Source organism: Sinocyclocheilus rhinocerous, unplaced genomic scaffold (assembly GCF_001515625.1).
Source record: "Sinocyclocheilus rhinocerous isolate Xijiao unplaced genomic scaffold, SAMN03320098_v1.1 scaffold1672, whole genome shotgun sequence".
Lineage (NCBI taxonomy): Eukaryota > Metazoa > Chordata > Actinopteri > Cypriniformes > Cyprinidae > Sinocyclocheilus > Sinocyclocheilus rhinocerous.
In genome coordinates, this window is record NW_015637961.1 from 53,164 (window position 1) to 57,956 (window position 4,793).

At 37.0% G+C, this 4,793-nt stretch overlaps 1 pseudogene; it reads right to left on the reverse strand.

Annotated features, from left to right (window-relative positions):
* Positions 1-4,793, reverse strand: part of LOC107749334 (uncharacterized) — a 7,963-nt pseudogene that overhangs the window by 440 nt on the left and 2,730 nt on the right.

Consider the following 4,793-nt stretch of genomic DNA (forward strand, 5'->3'; position numbering starts at 1 on the left):
TTAAACATGCACACACTACAAGATTTTAACATCTTAGCGCATCACACACTACAAGATATTATTAAGATTATCATGCCAGAGGGAGCGCCTCTACGTGATCTCACGCAGCAGATGTCATTGATATTTCAGGGATGTTTACATATGTTAGCTAGCGTGCTAGCTGTTTTCTACACTCACCGGGTACATTCAAAACTGAGGCGATTTGACTCCAGCACTTCTCTTTATCCTTACGGTTGTGATACGTTTTCAACACATTATACAGATAGTCGTGTTACTATAAAACGTCAAGAAGCAGTTTCTTCCGTCTCCACTATCTAACGGGGCCGTACAGCAGCTGTTTTGTGGTCGCGCATTGGCTATTGTGAAAGTACTGACGTAATCATACATGTTTGATATGATCGGGGCGGCCCCGATTTGTGTGCGAGCAGATCGGGAGGTGCAAGATTCGATCGGTGAACGCCTCACATTACCAGATAATCCGCGCCGAACATCGGGACCGATCGAGGGGCTCGACAAGATTTTTGCTCAGATTCTCGGGAGGGGGAAATCGGGCTAAAAATCCTATAGTGTGAGCCAGGCTTAAGTCGTCAGGGTCGCCTGCATAGAAATGGGCTGGGACAACATAGTCGTCCAGTCTACTGTCGAGAAGGATGAGCTTTTGATTTTTTTCCTGACACCCCAGTTATCTCGAGCTCTTCCTCCTGGATCTGCCGGTCAATAATCTGGAAAAGAATAAAAATAATTCACATGTAGGGTAAAGGTTAGTGTTTTGGTAACAATGTAGTCTTAGGCCACTAGTATTTTCAGCAGCTAAAAATGGTCTTTTGCTGTAGTGTGTCTGTAGGAAATGTCACTTTACATTTCTAAATTTGTCTGGAATCACAGAACAAACTGAGACAGACTCAATCCAGAAGAACTGTGTCTCCAAGATGCTTCAAGAGACCTACCTGCAAAGCTACAGTACTGTTAAAGTTTTAGGCACTTGTGTAAAAATGCTGTAAAATGAGGATGCTGTGTGGCTGCTGTCAGACAAAAATCTCACTGGATTATTACAATAATGGCTAAATGAATGTTTGGAAATGTAAACTGATATTTCCTACTGACACACTACAGCAACGGTTTTCAATTCCAGTCCTGGGGGACCCTTGCTCTGCACATTTTGCATGTCTCCCTTATTTAACACACCTGATTGAGATCATCAGCTCATTAGTTCAATTCATGGATCTCTCTCCTAATGAGCTGATTACTAACTTTTTTTATCTGGTGAAAATATTAGTGGCCTTAAGCCCGAAACTTAGGCCAAATAAAGTGCTTTTGCTTTCGCCTAGAAACACACAGCGTCTCCCTGACATGGCTGCATCAACACTAACTGCCGTTACTGAAACCACGCCTTCTACACACATTATTTATGAGTGATATATAATTGTTAACAAGGGCTGTAAGTGAAAAATGCCTTATGGTGTGCATCATTTTTTAGCAGGTTTTCTTTTATGGGTAAAATGCACTAAAAGAGATTTAACTCGCACTGAGAAGTCAAGTATTATGTATGGGTTGGTCATGTAAATTACGGTACGAAAACCAGTATTAATCTGCCAGTTTTACATATTTATTTCTGTATTTTTTTAATTTCTTATACAATATTTCGTTTCAAACTATTAAAATGTCAATAAAAGTCAATTGTTCAACTGCATAGTTAAATTTTAATTAAATTACTTTTCAGACAGTTTAACTTATACTGTTAGTTAGTCCAATTTTTTTACTGTCCATTGAAGGTTAACCAGTCAATATGAGCAACCCTATTCTGAATATTTGTGTGGATGAGTGTTGTGCAGCATATATTGTGTACCTTGACAGTTGTGTGGTTGGAAGAGGCAAATTTGCCCTTTCCATCTGGTGTTATGGTGGCCTTTAGGTGGGTGAGCTCCACCATGTCCCCAACATACAGATCACTTAGTGCCTCTTCTCTCCACAGTGAAATATCTTGTACTGTGGAACCGCATTTAATCCGCAGATCCAGGATGGGCACCTGTCCTCTGGTCATCCTGGCCACTTCTAACTGGAAAATGACACACAGGTGAGGACAATACAGGTGAGGATTGTTTCTCAGTGCTGGTCCAGGAATCCCTCAACACTGAATATTTTGAGTGTATTCCTTATGTATTCCCAATCAAGATTAATTCACCTAAATCGTGTATGTCAGATAAGCTTGTTAACGGACTCCAGGACCATGATTGAGAAACACGAGTACAAGAGGGGCTTTTGCACTGGGTAGTTATAGGAACTCCGTTATAGGAACTAGGTTTCGGGATTACAGAGATGGAATGTAGGCATATAAGTTAGACGATTGAAAAAAGAAAAAGGAGGGCTACATATCATCGAGGCTGAGAAAATAACACAACACCGCAGAGTGACAATGGTGACAGGTAAGTGTTATAAACATTAGCATTTTTGTACGCTTATGTCTTGTAACACTTTAAAATACTGTGTAGTTGTTTCTTATGGCATGCAATAAGTTTAGACCCTATTCTGACCTTAAAATCATTCCCAGTTCCTGTGGGGCGCACATGCCAAAAAGTTAGTATGCCCACCAATACAGTAGTTCAAGGAATTATGAAAATGTTCCTCCAGTGGAAAAGCCCCTTATAGCTTATAGTTAATTATATAATTACAGTTATAGATAACTGTGCTACATATTCAATTATGCTTTTAAAGTCACTCACTTTTTCTATCTGCCCCTGGAGACTCTGGTAGCTCCTATTTGAGAAGATGTCATCTTCGTCACCAGTCTTTAGTGGGGAAGGTGGACAGAGGGCCTCCTTTGCTGCTCTCTTGGCCTCCTCCGTTATGGCCAGTGGAGTCGTTTTAAATTTAATTGTTGCTTGATTGACAAACAAGCATGGCCGCCCATATTTTTGTGAGAGGGTGAAGTTCTTAACCACGTATGACTGCCCCTCTTCGAATTCTGGGTCACTGCCATTTCTAACCGACAGATATACTGTCTCCCCATTGGTGAGTGCACAAAAAGTGGTGAACTTATATGTGCCGACATGTATTTTATTCCTGTCCCTCACAAATGTCAAAGCCTTTTGGCAACACACCTGATGCGAAGTGGTGCTGGGCGACTGTAGGGGGGTTGTCATCCTAAGAATGACACGAAAAAAGGTATTGTTTAAATTTGTTTATAAAAAAAAAATATATATATAATAACTTTTATTGTATGGACATAAAATGTGGTCAAAATTTTAATCTGTGCTGTCAGAGACTATCAAACTATGAGTCATTTAGTAAACTCTGTCAAGATATCGTCGTATTTTAAAAGTCGTTGAAAACATAAGTTTGCATCAAAACATAACTCATTATATGACTATTTAAATGCTGTAAAGGTTTCATGAGAATTAAAAAATAGTGTGGCATGATATTTGGATTATTTTGACTGGATAAATTCTGACTTGTGATTTCATTAGGCCTATGTTTCCACATAAGTTATCAGTGGACATCAAATTGTATCAGTGACTGTTAAAAGGTTATGAAGATATGATGGCAGTAATGACAGTTGATAGCATACTGCCTGACAGGATAGAGCTTTTCATCTCCACATGATCTTGTCTCTGACGGGATTCCTTTTTTTACTTTATACTCTGATAGGATTTTCTCTCTTTTTTAACTTCATACTTCACAGAAATGTATTTATTCATTCATGTAATTGAGCTATTTATTGAAAGTTGTTGATAACATTTCTTGTGAAGTAAAGATTTACGTTACCTTAGAAAATGAGATTTCCTGTCGGATTCCTTTTTTCCCCCTCTTTTTTTTAATTTTTTTTACTTCATACTCTGACAGAATTTCTCTTTTTTTTTTTTTTTTACTTCATACTTCACATTAATTTATTTATTCGTTCATGTAATTGAGTTATTTATTGAAATTTATTGATAACATTTCTTGTGAAGTAAAGGTTTACCTCAGAAAATGATTGTCTTCATAATCTTTTAAAAATCATTAATGTAATTTGAAATTAGTTCTGAAAATACTTTTTCCAGTTAGAAACCCTTTTCTCAGACCAAATCCTGTCAGAATAGGTTCTATTATAATGTAATTTCTTCATAACCTTCTAAAAAATCATTAATGTAATTGAAATAAAAAAAATTACTTCAGAAAATACTTTTTCCAGTAAGAAACCCTTTTCTCAGACCAAATCCTGTCAGAATAGGTTTTATTATATTACAGTCTCTGTTGTCAGCCTATCCTGTCATATAAAGTTAGGCCCTTATCACTTAATTTTATTGGAAGAATTTATTTTGTAGTTGTAAAGTTATAACTTTTAAACATTGTTTGTAGAAAAGTAAAAAGTGACTCACCTCAGAAAATAGGTCGTTGTTGTTGCTGCAGACTGGTCAGTGGGTCAAGTGAGCTCCCTCTCCCCCTATAGCATTATAGAAATAGCATTTCAGCAACCCCCTATAGAAATAGCATTTCAGTAAGTTGGCTTTCTCAAGCCAACTTAACTAGATAAAAAAGTTTGTCAAGGCAAACTTTAAGTTGGCTTGAGAAAGTTTAAAATTTGATGGTTTTCAGTCTGAAATAGTTTGAAGTTTAAAGTAGTTTTAAAGCTTAAAGTTTGAATGTTTTGAAGGCAATACAGTCTGTCTAGATATAGATAGATAGATAGAAATAGTCAGATGATAGATAGATAGAAATAGTCAGATGATAGATAGATAGATAGATAGATATAGTCCGATGATTGATAGATAGATAGATAGAAATAGTCAGATGATAGATAGATAGATAGATAGATA